Raw genomic sequence first — 21,446 nt, forward strand, 5'->3', positions numbered from 1 at the left:
AAAACAAAACCATGTGGTAAGGTCTTCCAGTCTTACCGCCATGAATACCACCTGGGTTAATAGTATATAATTCTCCTACCACAACAAAGTTTCAGTAACCTGGATATTTTTGTTCATAAATATGAGACAATTTAGCATATAAATATGGTTACTACCTTCCCTCATATAGGTAGGAAAAAATAAAAGTACTATTTATGTTTTATTCGTGGATTCAAATTACCTTTTAAGAGACAACACCACTTGCAATTTCTTCTACCTAAAAATAACATTAGTGATTTTAGCACTTCATTTTCAGCATCTGTTACTTTACTTCATCATCATACTTGAGAAGAAAAAATACCTTCCAGAAACAACTAAAATAAAAATAGACAAAAACATGAGGTTCTATTATAAATAAGATGCTCTCAGATTACATGTTCACGTATAAGAAACTTCTATAATAAGTTTTTCTATCAAAACGCATAGACATGTAAAATAGTTTTAAAATGAAGAAACACAATTATTTAAGTGAGACAAGGAAACATCAAATTTTTTAACTATTAAATCAACCATTTAACAAGCTTTTACGGAGCATTTTCAATGGGCAATGTACTGCCTAAGAGCTGGGGATACAAATAAATTTACCCTCTTTTAGGAGTATGCCTTCTAATGGAGAAGGCTGTTACTTGTCTTTTCATATTTTAGTCTATACATTTAATAAAGCTCTTTCTTATAATAATAACTATACCTTGAAATCACATTCTTTTTTTCCCAGGATAGAAATCATAGAAAAGGTTATAAAAACTTTTTTAGATGAAACTATGTCACTCCCTTTTTTATATATGTGTGTATACACATATGTGTATTTATATATATTGCTGCGTATAATGCTATACACATACTGCTAAATCCCAACTTAGCAGCAACACTCAAGAGGAAAGAAAATCTTAGGAAAGGTACTGATTGCACCCTCACAGATGAAGTAAGGTGACCTTGACTCCCAAAGTTGCCCTCTTCCACTTGTAGAAAGAGTATTTGTGACAGAAGGAAGGAGCCAAGGACATTTAAAGTAAGAAAGTAGGAAGAAGATATAGAGGCTAGGAAGGCATACATATTTGGAAAGGAAGAGATGTGTGGTAACAGTTATTGAGAAATAAGCCAGGAGAAACTTTCAGAGGTCATATAATTCAATAGTCTCTTTGCTACAATCATGGCACTAGGGATCTTCAGTTCCAAGGAGGTGAGTGCCATCAAAGGAGAGATCTTAGTAAAGTTATCAAGGTGCTCAGATTTGTTTGTTACAATGTTAGTATAACAAGAAAAATGACTCCATTTTTGATACTCAATACCTTCTCATTTCCCTCATTTGCCTCCCTCCTCTGATTGAAAGGCAAGAGGACAGAGCAATGTATTCCTCCAAAAGCCTTTATAGAGGGCTCAAAACTTTCTGAACTTTCCAGGTGACTTTTTTTCACCAGCAGCTCAGCTTGTTTTCTATAGAACTTCCTTTTGTGAGTTGTCTTCCTTTGTTAGACTGTAATTCTTGAGGACAAGAACTGTCTTTCTTGTTTTGTGTTTCCAGCTCTTAGCACAGTGCCTGGCACATAGATTCCTGGTAAATGTTTATTTAATTGAATTTTATTGAAAGTTACTTTCAATTGGTATTTAATTTACTTACAATGTGACACATGTTGTCCAGTAAAAATGTTAATTTACATAGATATTTTATTCATGACCAACAAGTAGAGAACTGAAAAAAACAGACAGGGATGCTCCCCATTCTAGGGAGAGAAAAAGTTTGGTTCAGACTAAACTTGGTGGTTCCTTGGGAGAAAGTTTAGGACAAAGTAGAAAAATGATACTGATCTTTTATGTTGTTTTACAGTTGTTTCAGTCATGTCCAACTTTCTGGCAAATGAATATAGAATTCTTATACTTCTCGCTCATGGGTTATTAAGGAAGGCCAGCAGATGGCAAAGGGAGCAAACTGTGAGCATTTTCACTTTTCCCATCTATTACATTAGCTTTGGATGTTTTTCTAAGCTAGCAAGCCACACCACTGAAGGAGAATGAGCTGCTAAGGAAGGTCTGCACACAAGAAAAGGAAGTGACATTTAATGCACTTGTAGGAGATCCTCCAGTTTAGTAGATTACTGACTACTCATCCTTCTAAGATTCCTAATGCCTCCTATTGTGTGTATATGTGTATGTATACACAAGTATAGCACACATATGCACATATGTATATGCTTGTATGGATGTGCATGTGTGCAACATATAGACATATGTATATGCACATACATGCACACACACACGTGTGTGTGTGTGTGTGTGTGTGTGTATCCTCTGGAGCAGAACTCAATGAAGGCAGAGACATGTTTTAAGCATCTTTGTAAATGTCTCCCCTCCCCACCTCCCCAGCCTGGCAAAATGTCTACACATGGTAAGAACTTAAAAACGATTTTTGAATGAATAAATGAACTATTTGAGGAGTATTCTAAAGACCAATAGTCCATAATTAATATATCTAAAATCATAGAATGGTAGATCTGAAAACAAACCCTAGAAATATCTAGTCTAGCCATATCATTTTGCAAATGAGGACACTGAAATCCATATGAAGTGACATATATATGAAATAGCAAATCCAGAGATAGAACCCGCATTCTCCATTTCATTATATGACAGTACTCTTCAACAATAGGAATTAAGTTCAAAGTTCAATTTCACTGGAAATTTAATTTTGTCACTTAATTTACAGTTGTTCATACCAAAGAAAGGAATTCCATCACATAATTCTTTTTCTTAATTACCTACCAGATTGTTTGGTAGCATACACTAGTCTGAGAGTTAATCTACTTACACACTTACACACATACACACACGCACACATCCTCACATATACATACATACATACATATATGTGTATAAGTTAATAGTAAATTATATTAGTGTTCACTAAACAATAGACATATATTGAAAGAGCTCAACACATCTAACTTATGCTACAGCTTATTCTCATAGCATAGATCTATGTATTAAAATGCTTTTCTTTAAAATTTCCTTAAAGTTTATTTTAATGTATTATGACAGCCCATATCCTTGAGTTAATTATTTTATGAATTTTATACTGAGAAATCATTATGATGGTATGTGAGGAATGTTTAAGAATATTATCGACCATACCATGTTCCCAATTATCTTACACCACTATCAGGTTCATATTTTATAGTTCATACAAATTATCCTAAACCTCATAGTCATTAGAAAAGTCTTCTAATATACTGAGAAAACAAAATCTACAGAATTGTTATCTGGATTCTTTATTCTAATCTTTCAGAATAATGAGAATAGTTCAGTATAATTAATAGTGTAATTTGCTGGTCTTTGTACTCATCTGAGGCATGTGATGAAAACCGTTTATCTCAGACCAATTTTGTATTGGGTTTAGAAAAGAGTATATGAGAAAAAAATTCATATTATGATTTATTTTACTCTATATGAACTAAAGTTGCTGACTATCCATTTACCTTATCTGGTGTCCAATAAAAGATAGTCTAATTAAATTCTGATGTCCAAGGACAAAGCTTATTGTGGAAATGCTAGACTACTAGTATTGTTAAAAGTCTTAAATGAGAAGTTTGTAGTTTTCCTTATATTCTTTCAAAATATCATTATGGAGTTTCAGTTAAGAATCTATGTATGCAATTTAGTTATTCCTACTGTTATCACATTCAGCACACAGGACAATATACTGAGCAAAATTCTACCAGAGGAGACATATGCCAGCGCATTTCTATAATGACCTTTTGCTTTCTCACCCTTTTTCATAGCTACCATATCCACAATGATTAATAAACATTTTTCAACATTCCTGTGTGAACATACTATGGGGTCTAACTACGTGTCTGCTTAGCATTAGCAAAAAAAGCATTATAGATCAAAGTTTATTTTTTTAATCTACTGGTAGATAAAATGGCTCTTGCGTGTGGTAATTATTGAAGTTGGTGAGCTACCTTTTTGAAATATAATAAATATTTGCATATTAGAGAATATTTTTCATTTTCATTTATGGAAATTATTTTTAGAAGAATACATTTTTAAATTATAATAGTAAAATAATATGTTATAGTATGTTGTACAATCAAATTAATCCCCAAAATAAAACTTCTTTACTTAAGAATGTATTTGATATAGCAAGAGTAAACCAGAAATAACATTTGATAGATTTGAGTACTTAAAAAAGTTAAAACAGTAAGAACTTCATACTTGTATTATATGAATGAACCAAAGGAACGTTTCTCAAACTTTATTATGCCAAAGAGTGTAGTTTCAAGTGAAGGAATGAGAAAAGACTTCATAGATAAGCCAAGCCTTGATGACTTAATGGATAACGAATGACCTACCTATGGTACAGTGCTTTCATGGAGTCATTTCTTTTCCCCAAACCCCTCCTTCTTTCTGATTTCCCAATTAATGTCAAAGACAGCAGCATCCTCTAATCATCACCCACACACACCCCATGTATCCAATCTGTTGCAAAGTCCAGTTGACTTTACCTTTACAGTGTATCTCATTAAATGTCTCCTCTCACCTCATATAACCACCACACTGGCTCATGCCTGGACTATTCCAATGGTCTACTGGTTAATTTTCCTGCCTCAAGTTTCTCCCCACTCAGTTGCCCAAATGATCTTCCTGAAATATCCACTCAATAAGCTCCAGTGGCTGCCTTTTAGCTCTAGGAGCAAATATAAAATCCTTTGCTTGGCTTTGAAAGTCCTTCCAAACCTTGTCCCTTTCTAACCTTCTAGTTATCTAAAACTTCCTACTCTACTTTAAAATCCAGCAACACTGACCTTTTGCTGTTCTTTACACATAAGATTTCATCAACTTTTCATTCCCTGGCTGCCCCTTATTCTGAAATACCCTCTCTCCTCATTTCTCTCTCCTAACTTCCCTGGCTTCCTTCAAGACTCAGTTCATATCTCACCTTCTGTAAGGGGCTTTTTCCTAGTCTCTCTCCTCTCCCTACCACATGCCTTTCTTCTGGAACTCCCTCACATTTATCCTGTGTATAATTTGTATGTACATAGTTATTTGGATGTTCTCTCCCTTTTAACACAAAGTCTGATGTATAGTAGGCACCTAATAATTGCTGGTTGATTGACTGACTCCAAGCCAAATTTAATGAGTTTTTCCTCAATCCTTTTCCTATCCACCTTTTCTGTGGCATATTTTCTGGATTTCTAGAATATTATACCCCTAACTGTCCAACCACTCTTTTTCTTTCTTCTTTGTTCTCATTTCTTCCTTCTCTGGATTCTTGGATAAGTTCATGTTTTAAAGCCCAGAAATTGTGTGGTGGATCATCTCATAGATGAAAGACATCCCAATGCATGGAACACTCAATGAAAGGACCTGAAAGTATATTTATTAATCTGCTTACTAGTCTTATAGCATGCTTTAGAGTCTAGGGACTGGCTCAGGAGAACTAAGAGTAAAATTAGACACTGAGTCCACAGTCATTTACAGCTTTTTACTTGTTTTGCCATGGAGACCCCTTAATTTTTTCTTGATCAGCTGGGTGGGGATGAACTCTGGGAAAGTTTTTCAGACCCTAGCTAGGACCTTAGGAGTGTATCCAGAGACTGTAAGAGCCTCATCCTGGGAGCACAGATATTTTGATGAGCTTCCTTCTGGAAATACTTGATGACTGGGGAATATAGAAACCCTGGTCTTCACTTCAGAGTATGTGCATGTATTTTATGGCTGCTTTTTAATCCACTAAATAGTTGGTAAAGAAATAATCTTTTAATTAGTTGCTGAGAAAGATTTGGATGGAATTTTAAAAAGCACTAAATGTTCAAAACAAGTCTCTCCAATATCTTCCCTTTTCAGCCTAACTAGAGGTTCCAAATTCTGTGAGCCCCAAGGTGGAGAAAGAGACCGAGACATAGTGCAGTAGTGTCAGCCAGTCCCTATTATCTACGAGATATAAGTCCCTATATCTATGAGAACAGGATAAAAGTCACCTCTACAAACGTTATCACTCACCTCCCACTTCTCATTCTCCTGTCAACCAGTTAGCCACAATGTTAAAAAATCCCAAACTGTAAATCTGGGAGTGGAGGCAACAGATAACACCTTGTTTCTCAACCAGTCACTGCCATGGAGCTCCTGGAAAGAGAGGAATATTAAAACATAGCAGAGATAAGACCATTCCTATGAGGGGAAAAAGGAAAGCTGGGGTGACAGCTTTTAAGCTGCCATTCCTCCTCCACTCCTCTCACAACTGCCATGGGTTGATCTGATGTAGACTTGGAAATTTTCAGTATCCCTCATTTTTAGTCTTCCTGACATTAAAAAGAATATTCTTCAGTAAATCACATTTGGATATATGCATTTTGTATGTGCATTCTGTGTCTTTACATTTTTCTAGTTTGATTACTGATTATGGTTTGGTTACAAAGTCCACTCTTTTGAGAAGAATTTCTCATCAATTGTAGGAACTAAAATGTGTAGGAGAACTTGATTAATTCCTAGGATCATAATCCACATTACAACCAGATTAATCTTCTAAAAAGTAGTAATACGATCATGCTAACTAACCCTACTTAAGAATAGGCAATGATTATATTTTCTACTGTGCCATGTGTGCTTCTATGTTATCCAGGTATCCAGTGTTATTTTTTACTACTCATAGGATAGTGCATATATTTAGAATTGGAAGGAGCAACAGAGGTCAAGTCCTTTTTTATAATGAAACTAAAGCCCAGAGAGGTGAAATGACTTGTCCATAGTCACAGAGCTAAAAAATGTCTGAGTTAGGGTAGCACTGGAACCCAGGTCTTCCTGACTACAAGCCAAACAATCAGTTATGCCATGCTGCTTCAACATTCACCAAACACTAAAATCAGACTGATTATTTCACTCCTCCTCTATCTGACATTGCTAATTTCTTTCTCCATACATGATCATCCCATTCAAATCCTCCTATTAAAATTCTCCCCATCCTTAACTGACCTCTTCCATGGAGCTTTTTCCAACTATTCTGAATCCCAAGTAACTTCTTCCTTCCTAAGACTCAATTTAATATTAGGTTACTCTATAAAACTCATAACTCAATTATATGTTCTACTTATAATTGTCTAATAGTGTCCTTTTGTTAGTATTATATTCCCAGCTAGATCAGAGGTCCTTTAAAGAACTAGATGATAAGTTCATTAAAGCGCTAGGTCACAAGTTTTTTCAAGACTCAGATCATTCATTCTTTAAGGATAGAGATCACCCCATGCTTCTTTTGCCCGCTAAGATACTTTCTGGCACAGAGTTTTTATGTGTAGCCGATTAGGTTTATTGTTTAACTGATTGATTATCTGTAGAGTAACAAAAAACAGGTTCAGGCTGGTTGAGTGCCTGCCCTCTTGTTGTCCCTCAAGAAACTTTTTATTTAGAAGTATATGTTTAAGTTAGTAGTCACATAGACAGCTCTTTCACTAATGACTGAGGCAACATGGGGAAATGGACAGAGTACTGAACTTTGAATGGAGTGGTCAAGGTTTGAGACCTGTTTGTGAAACTTAATCATGGTATGTCCCTAAGCAAGCCATACAGCTTCTTTGTGTATGACATACATATACATGCATGTGTTTCACAAAAACCCTGTGAAATAGGCAGCACATGTATGATTTCCCCCTTATACAAATAAGGAAACTAAAATTCTGAGGAGTTAAGTTCATCCCTTCATCACATCCACTGTAATAGGCCATTCTCACCTCTTCATGGGAGAGCATTTGCTCCATTTTACCTCTCCCTTCCTTCTACACCCACTGTACTCTTCTTTCTCATCCCTTAATTATTTTATGTCATTCCCACAAATTCACCTTATACTTTCTGTCTAGGTATATTTCTTCTGCCTGTACTGTTAGTGATACAATTTTTAAGAGTTAAGGTGTCATCTTCCCATGTGTGTATGTAAATAAATTGTTTAGCTCTTTCAGTCCCTTGGGTTTTCTTTTCCCTTTTTACTTGTTAATTCTTCTTTTGGGTCTTGATATTGAAAGTCAGTTTTGTGGTTCAGTTCTGTTCTCCTTACAGGCTTGGAATCCTTTTATTTCATTGAATGACTTTTTTTTTTTTTTTCCATTGATGCATTATGCTTAATTTTGGCAGGTGAGTGAATTTTGGTCGTAGTCCTAGTTCCTTTGCCCTCCAGAATATCGTACTCCATGGCCTCTGATACTTTATTGTTGCAGCTGCCAAGTCCTGTGTTATCCTGATTGTGACTCCCTAATATTTCAATTGTTTCTGTCCATTTGTAGTATTTTTTCCTTGACCTGATAGTTCTGAAATTTGACTATAATTTCCCTTGGTATTTTTATTTTGGGATCTCTTTCCTGAGGTGATGAGTGGATTCTTTCAATGACTATTTTGCCCCTTGTTCCAGGACATCAGAACAATTTTCCTTGATAATTTATTGAAAGATACTGTCCAGGTCCTCCTTTTGGTCTTGGCTTTCAGGTGATCCAATGATTCTGATATTGTTTCTTCTGCATCAGTTTTTCAAGTCAGTTGTTTTTCCCATAATCCATTTTGCATTTTATTCCATTTTTTTCATTCTTTTGAATTTGTTAAATTGATTCATGGCATCTCATAGAATCATTAGCTTCCACTTGCCCAATTCTAACTTTTAAGATGTTGTTTTCCTCAATTAAATTGCTTTTGTACTTTCTTTTCCATTTAGCCAATTGTAGTTATTAAGGAGTTGTTTTCTTCAGTGGATTTTTGTATGTACTTTTCCATTTGGACAATTCTACTTTTTAATCAATTTTATGAGATGTGTTTTTTATCCATAATTCTCTTCCATCACCCTCATTTCTTTCCCTATTTTTCTTTCTACCTCTCTTATGTGAGTTTTAAACTCCTTTTTGAATTCTTCCATGAATTCTTTCTGTTTTTGTATTGTGACATTGTTGTCTTCTTCTGAGTCTTGGTCTTCCCTGTCACTTTAATAATTTCCTATAGTTAGATTTTTTGTTGTTGCTGTCTTTTGCTCATCTTTTTTTTTTTTTTTTTTGGCCTTTTTCTTTTCTTCTAAGTTGGATTTCGACTCCCAGGATGGAAGGGACTCTATCTCAGGCTTCTTGCACCAGTGGCTATGGACCCTATCTGTTTACCTGGTGCTTCTGTGATGTTGCCCTGAAGCCCATGTGTCTGGTGCTCTATTGAGGAGAGTGGGGTGGAGTATGGTTGACTGCTGGAAGCCAGACTGGAAGTCTGACAGCTTACCTGGTGCCTAGCTGTGGTCCTAATGGTGGTGTGTAGTATGTGCAGAGGCCAGGTTGGGGCTACACTGCATTTTCCTGGGGCTACACTGAAGCACATGGAGGTCTGGTCTCTGAAGGATGCCTATTTGACCTGAGCTGCACTGAAGCACTTGGAAGTTTACCACTAGAAAATGCTTCTCCACCAATAGCTACACTGAAGTACACAGTGGTTTGGAGCTGGAGTCTGCCAGTTCCCCTGGCTATGCTAAGTTACAGGTTGGGTGGGACAGAGCTGATGTTGGTGTTTGCCTGCTGCGTCACATCAGGGATCAGGATATCCTACTGGTTTGCTGAGGTGGGGCTTGCTGCCAGTTTGCTGTGATACTTTTTGTCCTGCCTTTTGATATTGAATAAATCATGATTTGTAGAAATCTAAATTTCATCATCTATAAAATGAAGGAATTGGATATATGATTGCTAAATTCCCAGATCCAGATTTGGGTCTCCTTTCCCAATCTAGGTGTTGTTTTTTTTTTAATTTTACAATTATAATTAAAGTCTCATATAAGAAGATATTTATGATCTAGAGCATGGTTGAGTTTTCCATATGACATCATACTGTCAACAGTCTATAAATCACCATCTGGACATCTCTAGGAAATTTCTTTGATTATCTCATTGCTGGAAGATTTTTGACTCCAAGTTTTAATCAGTACCAGAAATAGTTGAATAAGTTGATTTATTAGTCAGTTTTCTAGTTCACACATATGTAATGTTTAGAATTATGTAACCTTTTTAAAAAGATCCATTGAGCTCAGGCTTTCTTTCAAAAAGTATTATCTGTGTGATCATTTGTAACATTTCTTAGACAAGCTTGAAATCTCCCCAAAGTTGACCAGCCCACCCCAAAATTCTGAATTTACTGATTGTTTTGGTCAGATGATTTAAAAAGTTCTTCAATGATTTATTTCATTGAAGAATGACATTTACCTTCCACCATAATACTCTTGATAGAGACAAAATTTCAGCAGGTTTTCTCCATAGCATACCTCTACTACCAGTGCCTAATTAACATTCAAAACTAAGAATGATTTCATAACCACAGTGGCAGCATCAAAAACCTAAGTAACATTATAAATGAGAGTTTTGTTGTTTGTTTGTTTGTTTGTTAGTTTAAAGAACAGACTTTGCAACAAGGAGAGTGAAATATTTTGTCATGTGTTCATCAGAGGAAAATCACTGGAAAATGCTTCTAAATTTCTTAATTTCTGACTTTGAAAGAGCTTACTCTTTTATAAAAAAAAAAGTTAAGATTTGGGATTCTTTCTTCAAAGTAATTCTTTAAAAACAAAAATAAGCTCAAACTTTTCTAAGAGCATAAATGATCTTTCCTTCTTATAATTTTCCTCATCTCTCTTTTTCTCTTGAAACCTGCATGTGTCATTCTACTTGTGCTCATGTCAAATACATTCACTAGTTTTCTAATTCTTGGAATGAAGGGATCTCATAGTTTTTCATCTTTATGTCCCTAACATGTAATTTTATCATGCACATAAAATAAACTAACAAATTTTTAAAAATAAAATGAAGACATAAGGATATGGCCAGATGGGAAATAGAATACACATTTCCTGTCCTCAACAATTAAATATATATGTATACACACACACATACATATATACCCATATATGTATATATGTGTATGTGCACATATATGATATCTTTTGTCTTTATATCACATTCATTTCCAAACATATGTCTCTTCTGCTTCTACTGAGACATCCATGTCTTGTAACAGAATAAAAAGGAAAGAAAAAAATAAGCTATTCTACAAAATTAACCATCTCAATCATTTAAGTCTTCCCATGTTCATCTGAATTTTCTTTATTATTTATTTCATTAATTCCCTTGTTAATGAATATCTTCTTTGTCTTCAATTCTTTGCTACCAGAAAAAGTGTTATTCTAAATATTTTGGTTTCTTTCAATCTTTAACTTCCTCTGGGCATATGGCTAATGGTGGTATCTCTGGGCCAAAGAATGTGGACAATTTAATTAGGTTTATAGCATAATTCCACAAAACTTAAAACTTACAAAGTAAGTGACTGAGAAGTAAAAACGAATTATTTACTTTTAATTTTTTTTTAAATTTGAAGACAAGTTAACATTTAAACTGTTAATATAAAAAAGAAGTTATGAGGTAAGTGGTATAGCTATTATTACCCTCATTTTACAAATGAAAAAACTGAGACTCAGTAAGTTTAAATACCTTTCCCAAAGTCATACAGCTAATAGATGACTGAGTTAGATTTGAATATAGGCTTTATTACTCTTTCCCATTCCTCAAAACAGCAGTAACACTTTAGCCCTCCAAAAGACTTACTCCAGGTTCAAGGCACTCCTATAAGTCAGCACCACTCAAAACCATACTTCACAAGCCCCTTCCAATGTGTTTACTTTAACCAACCATGTAATTAAAATCAAGTAACTCCATTCAATAAATATTTATTATGTGCATTCTATGTGTCAGGTACTATGCTAAGAGAATATAAATCAAAATATATTTAATAAACCTTTACAATAAATAAAGAGATTAGAAAGAATTAGCTCCTATGCACACATATATACTCTCACAATAATCATACCACCATTGGGGAGAGTACATACAAAGAACACATATGACCAGGGAACATGTATGGAAGGCACAGATACAGGGGATATATTTGAGCAAGGAACATTATTGAAAGGGTGGACATCAGAGGGTAGTGTGACCACCATACCTGAGTAGCTAGCACAACTTACATTTCAAATATTGCTAGTGTCCTCTGGTGATGTGGTTATGATCATCCTAAAGCTTTCTATTAAATATTGCTTCTCAGCTTACCACATTTCTGAGCTTGGCATCTTGACTAGTCTCATGGCTCCTCAACTTTTCTCAGCTAAAATTTTCTTTGTTTCATCTCATCAGGGCCATCTTCAGTTCTATATTCCCAAGTGCTAGCATGTAGCAACTAGAAAGCTTCTGTTGCAGTATCTCAATCCTTGAAATACTGAAAGTTTTTACTGTGTAGCCAAGGTTATGAAACACCATACCTAGCTAACTTGCTAATAGAAGCCAAGAAAATAGCAGCTAATATTATCGTTCTTCAGAATCCTCTTGTTTGGCACCTATGTAATTTCCATCATGTAACACAAGGACCCCGACATACACAGGAGGGCCTTCTGTATAGATTCTTAGATCTACTTTTCTAAAAGGAAAGGAACTTTTGAGACATCACCAATCTACTTTAATCAAGTACATATATCATTCACTTAGTTCAGGGGGAAAAGTCAGCACCCTGAACTTCAGAGAAACAGAGAAATAAAGACCAACAGACAAGGCTTCCAATTGTTTGACCATAAACAATACATACATCACAGATCAACAGACAGATTCAAATGTCTAACCATTACATACATACATAAGTACCAGAGAGAGAGAAGCACCAACATCTGAGTTTTCAAAGCCAGGGCCTCCTTAGCAACTAACCAGAGCTTCTTCTGGCCAAACATTTCCAATGAGTAAGCCCCAAAATAAAACCTCACTTCAGAGTATATATACACTTTTCAGAGCCAGAGGGCATCACAACCTTGAGAACCAGGGCATCATTAGACATTAACAAAAGGTGTAGGGCTTCCTACAAAACAAATCTCCCCTAATCAAACTTCCCCTAATGGGCAGGACCATTAATCGATGGGGAAGATCTTTAACTCATTAATATAATTAGCATTACATGGTCATAGATTAGTGTATGACTTGTAATTGGAAAATTCCCTCTAACTACTATTTACTTTGCCTACAAAATCCATTTCAGGGACTTTAATAAAACAAGCAAACAAAAACTCCATGAGTGCCAAAAAGAGTAATTATTTTATATAAATGAGGTGCAAAATCAATACAGAGGAATTAGATGGGCAGGAGGGATAGTATTTCTGGTAATTTACTTTCATCGGGAATGGGTTTAGGAGGAAATAATACATAGATATCTAAAATAGTATGAAAGTCTAAATTGAGAAGAAATAAAATGGTAAGGGAATAGGGAGGGAGGAGAGATCAAGGGAGGGATCTTTAGAGGGGAGAATGAGGGAATAGGTTATAGTGGGCTATAGAAGGATGTTTAATTTTATGGGAATGGCAGGATAGGGGAGGGCTTCTTGGAGGGGGGGAGGCTAAGTAATAGGAGGGCAACATAGCCTAAAGAAGTAAAGTAGAGGAGTCAGGAGGGATAGGAAGCAAGAGATATGCACAAACATAAAACAAGATCAGGAGTAGAATTTGTTAGGGGAAGTACGCGCGTGTGTGTGTGTGTGTGTGTGTGTGTGTGTGTCTATATTTATTTAGTAATATATCCACATTTAATCAAAGTCTTTGGAGTAGGAGAGGGGTGAAAAAAGAACAAAGTAAAAAGTGTACAGCAGAGAACAAAAGAAAATTTAGAAAGAAGCAAAGGAAAGAAAGACAGCTCTCAAGCCAACGTTTGCAGTATTTGCCATACAGGCTTTCTTGAAATGAAAATTTATCTTTACATATTTTGAATCCTATCCTGTGTTCTGCTTTGCATATTACGCACTTTTTTCTTTTCTTTGTATTTAAGTTTCTGATTTTTTTTTTCTTTTCTCTATTCCATAGTTTTATTCCAGTGTTAGAGTCTAAACTAAAATTTAAAAGAAATAAAGAACCTCTCTGAGGTGTGGTCCATATTCTGATAGAAAGAGACAGAGAATCTACAGATATCAATAGATATAGAAGACATTTATGTATGAATATATAAACACAAACATATATGTACTTGTCTATACATATATAAATGGCTATGCCTATATATACATGTATGTTTATGTTTACTTGTGTGTTTGTATACATGCACATACATACACACACAATGAAATCTCTAATTTTTGTGCACTATTTTGGCCAACACATTTATTACTCTTCTTGCACAATAATACTAGTATTAGGGATTCATTCATATTCTCTACTGCACTGTACATCTGAATGGCAAGTTTCTAAATTCCATGTAGTCTCTACGGGGAAGAACAATTGCTGAAAGGGCAGTTAGAGATAGGACATATCTAATACCCAGCATAGATGAGAGAGGGATAAGAGAACCATGAGTAAGTAATTAGTTCCTAAATCTAGTACAATACCTGTAACTGTTTCTTATGGGGTGGTCATTGGTTTTTCCCAGAAAAGTATTTGGTGAAGTGTTGAGAGGGTCTGAGACTTAGAACTACAGAACCACATAGAGTAGATTGGTGAATCAGATCTAATCCAGTGGTTTCTTTAACTAATCCATGAGTATCAATTACATTGGTCATTTAACACATGTGGTAAATAATAATCTTTTTCTGATAGGGCAATTAAAGTCTTGATATTTCTATAGGACTGCTCTCCCCCAAAAGTCATCAGGACATTGCATTTTCCTTTCTTCTGACTTAGTGTACCTTTGTCATGATCTCTGGAGTCAGTTTTGTGGAAAATAGAAAAAATCCTATTGACAATCCTAGATTTATTGTAAAACCTAAAGACAGTAGAAAATTTTGCAGTAAAGTAACCTAGCAGAAGGTAAGGAAGACACACCAAGCACTTGTGTAATGCATTACAGTGTAATCTAATTTTGTATTGCTTCATTGCCCCCTAAATAGTTTCACTGTGTTGGTGGTTGAATGATCTCTATCAGCATAAAACAATCAATTACCTCTATGAGCAAAGCTATCAGAATAAAACCTGGAAAATACTTAGTTGATTAAGTTTATCCATAAGTCATGTTGTGCTGTGGAAGTGGTTGTAGTCTCTTCATGTTTAATCATTTGGAGAAGCTTTGTCTGCATCTTTCTCATTCAGGTAACTGTGTGGTTATGTGAGATAATGGGGTTTGTTACATTAACTCTGGGAAAATTCCTTCTTTTTCCTTCACAATATTATTTGCTGAACATGGCCCCTGGTACCCTGTCACTGCTTGTTAGTCCAAATCATTTCTGTTTCCATCAGCCTCATGGCATCTAACTATTATTTATTCATATTCTGACATAGAAATGTTATCCTTGTGTATCTATAAAAGGCTTAAGTCACTGATAAATTGAATTGCATGTTCTGTTGCTATTACCAGAAAGCAGGTTTACATTTTCCTTGAGATGCTAAAAACCAAGCCAATTTTATCTTTGATGACTTTAACTTGGTCTTATTGCCATTTCAAAGATGTCATATTCTGTAATTGTGGCTTTGAAATACATAAACTAAATAAATATATAAATTAATCATTAGACTTTGTTGTAATTTCTTTTGGTAGGATAAAGAATGTCTAATCATTAATATGTAGTTATCTTCTATAAATTGTTGTTAAATGAGGCAATATATACTTCATGAATGAGCTTCCCTGTGATTCTTTTTCTGCTTTCCTAGGCAGTGATATAATAGGCAGGAAATAATTAAAGATAATAAAATATTTTTAGCAGATGTTTGTATAGCTATAATAAGTTACTTGTATCATTTCTAGATTAAATATCAATAGAACAGTGAAGGAAGTCTCCTATAATAGTGAATGGAAGGTTTCTGCATGATTTTTCTATTACGTTGATATGCTAGGATTTCTTTCTTCAGTCTATTTGAGTCCCAAAATAAACTAGGTATATTTATGTGTAATTTTTCCATAAAAAATCAAATATTTATTTGTCTGCTACATACCAAGCTGCAACAGCAAACACCCCAACATACAGGAGGGTTGGGGGGGTGGCAGCTGCAGCCACAGGTTCTTAGATCTGTGTTCATAAAAGGAAAGGTAACTTTTGAGGGATGAACAATCACTTTAATCAAGCATACATATCATTTATTTAACCAAACACATATATCATTTATCTAGTTTAGTGGAGTCAACACCCTGAACTTCAAAGAAAATACAGAGAAATCAAAGATCAACAGACATGACTTCCTCTGCCTGACCATTAACAGACAAGTTCAACTGTCTGACCATAGTTACCAGAAAGGAAAGCACCAACATGTGGGTTTTCCAAGCCAAGGAGCTCCTTAGAGACTTCCCAGAGTCCTTGTCTGGCCAAACAAACTCTTCCAATAAGCCCCAGGGTAAAACCTAGCCCTCAGAGTATTTATACCTTTTTTAAAGTCAAAGGGAATCCCAATCCTTGAGAACCAGTGTCTCATTAACAAAAGGTATGGGCTTTCCTACTAATCTTCCCTAATCAAACTCCCTTTAATAGGCAAGCCTGTTAATGGGTGGGGAAGATCTTTAATAACATTAACAATACAGATACATATACTGTTTCTAGTCAAAGAAACCGGTGTTTCTATACTTTGCTCCTACTAAAGACTCTTGGTTGATAAAGGCAAGATTCAATGGGAGGCACTTGATTATACTAAAACAAAAACAGCAAAAGATACTATTTTGCTTGCCATCACACACACATCACACAAACAATGAGAATAAAAAGGCAATGATAAAACAGTTTCTTCCCCCAAGGAGCTTATATTATATTGGAGAAAAAATGTTATATATAAATGTGTACAAAATAAATACAACCTAGTTTTATAGAGGATCAAGAAAGGACTTGTGTTGGAATCTATACTTAAGTTGAGATTCAAAAGAAACTGGGTTGCAGTGAGACTGAGAAAGGGAAGCACTATATTCCAGGCATTTAGATAGTGTGTTCAGAGACAGAGACAGAGGAAGGAACCAGATGTGTGAAGAATGGCAAGAAGGCCAGTCTGAGAAAAGATAGAATTCATAAAAGATAATACAAAATGTTGCATAATAGAAAATAAGGGTAGGAAGGTGGGTTGGCAACAGGTTGTACAAAGCTTTAAATGTCAGAGAGGAATTTATATTTGTTCTTAAAAGTAATACAGAGCCATTGGAATTTATTGAGGTGGAGAAGAATCTGATCAGACCTGTGTTTTAGAAATATCTCTGTGTCAGTTATGTGGAAGATACATATGTGGAAGAAAAGGAAAAGATTCCTTGTAGGGAGATCAATGAGAAGAAGACTTCAAGTGAGATGAGAGGTAATGAGGGTCTGAAGTAGTGTGGTGATGTGAATGGAGAGCTTTTGCAAAGATATGATTACATGTGACTCAGTTCTACAGATTTAGCTAAGAAAAAAAGACCCATCCATTTCAACCAAAAAGATTGACAATTAAGTTGCATATAAGGTGATTGTATTCTTGAATTATAAAGTTTTTTTTTTCTTTTCATCACTTTGAATTTATTTCCATTTTTTCCTATTTGGAAAAATCATTAGTTACTCACTGAATGAGGCTATTGGCAGTTGTCCTAAACTTTTATATCAAAGTGGCAAAAATGACCTGCTTGTGCATGAACAAGGGCTGCAAAAGAGTTTACTTAGCTTACAGATATGTGCTTGTCATAAAGAGACCAAGGATACATGCTGACAGTCCTGATCAGTGTCTGCCCTTCCTATGTCTCCTGTTCCTTATAGAAAGAACATCCAAACAATGGATGGTAAGGACCATGTCGGGTAACAAACGCCCCAAGTCTGAGGATTCCACAGGTCAATGGGTGTTTCTATTATTCATCTATGAGGGTGCTCAGTAACTGAACCTGAAACAAAGAAGCCGTGGTGCCTAGCTACCTAAATGGCAAGGTCAATATAGCAATATTTCCTACTTTCTACATGTTCTGCATTTCTAGCTATGTCACAGCCTGGGAACTTCCTTTTGAAATTCCACCTACTCCCCAGAGACTGCTGTTACCTTCTAACATGCATGGGCTTGACCATAGCCTACCACATTTCATGCCTTAACTTGTATCATCATTGGCAATCCTGTGATCTTAATCATCTGGAATAATGCAGGATTCAGTCCTCTGCTATAAGACACACGCAAAAAATCCTTTGTATCTGATTGGTTTCTGGTTACAAGGAAATCCTAGTAGGCAACAAAGTGTGTTACTAATGCTTCTGCTGCTACAATTAGGCCTTGGAGAAACCATTCAACCAAAAATCCAAACTGATCATCTTGTGATGTAAATCCACAGGTTCTCAAACCTTCAACCTAAATTTTGAGAAAGGTGCTGCACAACTTCTTTTATGATCACCTCTCCTTCTTAGGGCTCTCCAATCAGTAGTTTTATCTCCCCCAAGTTGTTTGCAGCTTGAATTAGGATGTAGTTGTTTCTCAAGTCAGTGACCATACCAAAACGTTCAGTTATAGAATACTACGAGTTAATGAAAATATCTATCTCTTGTATCCATTAAGCTTACATAAAATCTTTTCTGGAAACTTCTAGCTATTTTCCTCTCTTTTTAGTTTAATACATTCCTGCACAAGCAGCAATTATAAAAAAAAATAAGAATCATAAAAATGAAACAGAATGAAGAATTTTACAAAGAAAAAGAATACATGACATTTATTTAAAACCAGAAAGGCACTTGTTAATAATTAACCACAATGATTTCATGTCTGTGAGGCTACAGGAGACGCATATCAAACAATCAAGAGGAAACATCTTTTCAACTGGAATCAGTAGTTCAAGGTGGAAAGTCTTAATGTTTAGCAACCTCTTACTAGTAGTCTGATGTTTGAGTTTTTCCCAGCAGGCTTTAGGGCTATCCCCCTCCTTGATGTCCTGGAGTTCAGGGTCTAAGCCTGGGAGAAAGAGTCTTTATGGAATATCAATATTTTACAGCAATTAAAAGCTTCAAATACACAAAACATGAAGATAGACTACTGTTTTGTTATTTTGCCCTATTTCTCGAAATTATGTAACTAGAAGATGGAACAAGTTAAGAACCACTGGAGTATAATCATCAATTTATATCAAAATAGACAATCCACCATATAATTTATGAACTATTTAAGGTATTATTTATTACATTCTATCTATTTCATGTTCTTCTTATCTATATTTTTCCTAAGCCATTATCCTAAGCTGTTAAATATTACTACCCTTTTCATTCGACAGGAGGAGGATAGAGTGTCTGTGGAGGCTAGATATCTTAGGATCCCACACTGAGGTAAAATTGTTCAGATTCCCTTATTAACTACTTTAATTTATCAAATCCTTGTAGCCTTATATAATGTTATATACAATTTAAAAAAGCAAAATTCAATTTTCTAATGACTGAAGTCTAAATTTCTCGAGTTAAAAATTCACAAAATTTTCTTGTCCCTATACTAATTCCAACAGAAGCTGATATGTTCATTTTCTCCCCCATGAACTTATAAAGTTGTATCCTCATAGAAATCTGTACTAGACACTCAAGATATTTTGTGCAGAACCAAATTAGCCGTAAAACAATGGAGTTTGCAGATTAAAATGGCTGCACATTAGGAGGCTTCCCAAACCTCTGATGATATTTTAGGTCTGAGGGAGTTCGTTCTTTGGATAGTAGGTTTAAAGACAAAGAAAATAGTTCAATTATAAATCATCCCATTCAGTCCCCACATATGATAAAACGTTAAGTATTCTTTGCTTTCTAGAGAAGAGGAGTTATTCCCTATTACAATTTGTAAACCCTTGTTTAAAAAGGTCATGCCTGATTCACTTGTAGTCATATAGTTTCCCTCTTTTTAGTTTTCAATGCTACGAGATCTCTGCAGATCAAAGCTATTCTACCTTTCTCTCTACTCCAGACTGGCCAAATTGGGATGCAAAGAGAAAACTTTGAAAGCTTAGATGGGGTGCTTGAGTGCATGTGCTTAGACCCCAATTCTAAAATCATGGTTCTCTCTAAAAATCGCATTTCTGCCTAGCGTCAAAACTATCCCAGACAATTTCTCCCCAGCCCAAGGACTCGGCCTGCCCCAACAACAACTGTTATCTCCCTTCCTGCTACAGTAGCCAGCTGTATCTATGGAATTTATTGGTTTGAACCAGCTGTGTACTGGCAGAACTGGCTATGTCCTGGGTCATAATGGCATTTACTACTCACTGACCAATCATATTGATCCTAGACTTAGATATATGTATTCTCCCTTACAATTATCTTGTCTAACAAGATATTGATGAGAGCAGCCTAGTATTCCTTAGTCAATCCTGACTGTTGGTTGACTCAGTGATGTTTTAGGCCTAAAACTACATGTTCATGTAGCCTCCCACCCTCTTGGGCGATTTCCCAATGAACTTTGGGTAAAATACCTGTGCAGTAGATACAAAAAAAAGTGCATGTTCCTTTAAGAATTAACCACTCCCTAATCCCATCCTGAATCACCTAGTTAGAATATTTGGCACATGTTTTACTATAGAATATCCTATATAAACTTTACCTGTACCCCTCTAAGTTTGCAGGTTGTCTAAGAACTCTTGCCCACTGAAAAGTGTAGTAAATCTATATCTTGACCTCAAGAATGCATGATTCTGAGAATTCATTCCAGGTGACCTGCCCCTGTACTCTGCTGATCCAAGGAGAATCATGACCCCCACCTCTGGATGGTTGTGTAAATCTGGCCATCTCCAATGTTTTCCTAAACCTGTATCCCCTGGAACTCCATCATATCATGTGCTTTATTGTGTGCCCTGGACCTAGGCTCAGAACTCATGATCAACCCTGTCTAGAGCAGACACTGATGAGAGGCTCTTATCTCCCTATCTCCTCCCTTCTTCCCTCTCCTCTAGCCTCCCCTCCCTTCATAACCTGCTCTTGATCTCCAATAATGAATGTTGACATATGATGAAAAAAAGAATACATCCCTGTGTTTTCTGTCTTGTCTAATGACTATCATCAGAGGAATATAGAATAAAAAACTTGTTATGTATCTCAAGGAATCTCAATGATTTTGATATACAGTTGGGAAAAACCTTGTAAAAGATCTCACTGATAGTATTCATATGCCAAATTAATTGGTTTTTAATAATCAACAAGTAGTAAATATTATATACATCTTTTAGTTAATTATAAAATGTAATGGTACATTGGTCAATGATTGAATATTGTTTGCAAGAGCCTGTAATTTTCTTGATAATAAATTGATCAAAGATTTCCTAAATTCATGACAAAACTCATAAACATTTTGTCTGGAACAGAGATTAGTCACATAGATCACTAGATATTGATGTTCTTTCGATCACTTTTTTCAGGATAACTAAAATCCTAGATTTCCCATGCCTTAATATTTTTTCCTCCTCTTTATATATCTATTCCTCCATGCCCTTACAATTATGTTGCCTACAGTATGGATTGCCTCTAT

This window comes from Notamacropus eugenii, chromosome 6 (genome assembly GCF_028372415.1).
Source record: "Notamacropus eugenii isolate mMacEug1 chromosome 6, mMacEug1.pri_v2, whole genome shotgun sequence".
Lineage (NCBI taxonomy): Eukaryota > Metazoa > Chordata > Mammalia > Diprotodontia > Macropodidae > Notamacropus > Notamacropus eugenii.